This window comes from Microtus ochrogaster, chromosome 1 (genome assembly GCF_000317375.1).
Source record: "Microtus ochrogaster isolate Prairie Vole_2 chromosome 1, MicOch1.0, whole genome shotgun sequence".
In the NCBI taxonomy this organism is placed as follows: domain Eukaryota; kingdom Metazoa; phylum Chordata; class Mammalia; order Rodentia; family Cricetidae; genus Microtus; species Microtus ochrogaster.
In genome coordinates, this window is record NC_022009.1 from 40,400,229 (window position 1) to 40,401,753 (window position 1,525).

The following is a 1,525-nucleotide window of genomic DNA, read 5'->3' on the forward strand; positions in this document are numbered from 1 at the left end:
AAAAAAAAAAAACAAAAAAGTGAGGATCTTGATCTTGTTCTCAACTTGTGGGACACATTTCAGATATCCAGATTATGATTTATACCAGTAGCAAGATTACAGTTATGAAGTAGCAATGAAAATAAATTTATGGGTGGGGGTCTCCACAACATGAGGAACTGTATTCAAGGGTAGCAGCATTAGGAAGGTCGAGAACCACTGTGTTAGACAAAAGCACAACTCACTATGACTAGACATTGCTACTGCTAAGTTCCAAGTTAAAAAAAAAAATGCTAGCATGTGGTTGATAAACTTGATTCTGAAAACCGAAAGCCTGCTGGAAGAGGCTTCCTGTGCGTCTCCTGGAGAGCAGCCAGAGCTGCGCTCTCTGCTTCCATGGCCTTCCGTTAAATGTGTTAATTATGTGTTTTACTTCGAGATAATTGTGAATTTACAAGTAGTTACAAGAAGTTTCATAGAGGCCCCCCCTCTCCTTCTCATTCCGAGGCTGCCAGCATCTTGCAGAACAATGATAGGTGTCTCAGGGAGGACACTGACTCAGAAACCAAAAGACAAAACATTGTGTCTCAGCAAGCTGCCAGCCTGTCCCATCTGCAACTTTTAAATGCTAGAACCATCAACCCATTCTTATTTCTGTGGCTTGTTTGTTTGTTTGTCATAAGATATCCATACCTCAGATCCTCTGGGTACAGAGGTTTAAACCTGCAACCTCAGCACTCTGGAGGATCAAGCAAGAGGGTTTGGAGGTCAAGGCCAGACTGGGCTACATAATGAAACCATGTCTCAGACCCTTACAGAATGTAACCTTTTAGGGTTGGTTCGTTCCACTCTGGTTTAAGTGGAGAGTTAACATGTTTCTCCTGGTCCATGGTATGCTGGTTTAATCATCTCCTTATGGAAGAACTCTGGTTACTCCTGGCTCAGCGCTCTCTTGTGAAGCTGCCCTACACGCTCTGCACATGCGCCTTCACCTCTTCAGTTGCCCGATCCCCCGAGGCAACCCCACCCACTCTGTTCTTCCTAATTATTCCTCCAGTGTGCGGACTCGGGGGTGTGCGTGGTGGAGGGGGGGGAGTATGCGTGCCAGTAACTGCTCTGGACCAAGGTCTGAGTTGTGAAAATCCAATAAAAGCAAATTACATGTTCCTGCAGAGAGTGTGGGGGTAGCAACACCGGGGCACACGGGGCACTGAAAAAGCAGCAAATGCCAGGCCGTGCTGCATCATGGCGTCCTGGAGGAACCTAGAGACAGAAGAAGCAGGACAAGCCCTGCGTGTCTGAGGGAAGGCCCTCTGGAGATTGAGGGCTGTGGATTAATCTTGGACGGTGGAGACTGACTAATGAAGATATTTTGCATTTATTAAGGGCTTACCACGAGGCAAGCAACACTCTGACCCTTTGCCTGTATCATTGCTCTTCTTGGAAGCCTTGATCGCCATCTCGCTTTACAAATGAGGGAGAAATGACCCTTGCCCATCATCACCCAGCTATCATGTGCCTCATCAGATAAACAATAGCAGGTCCC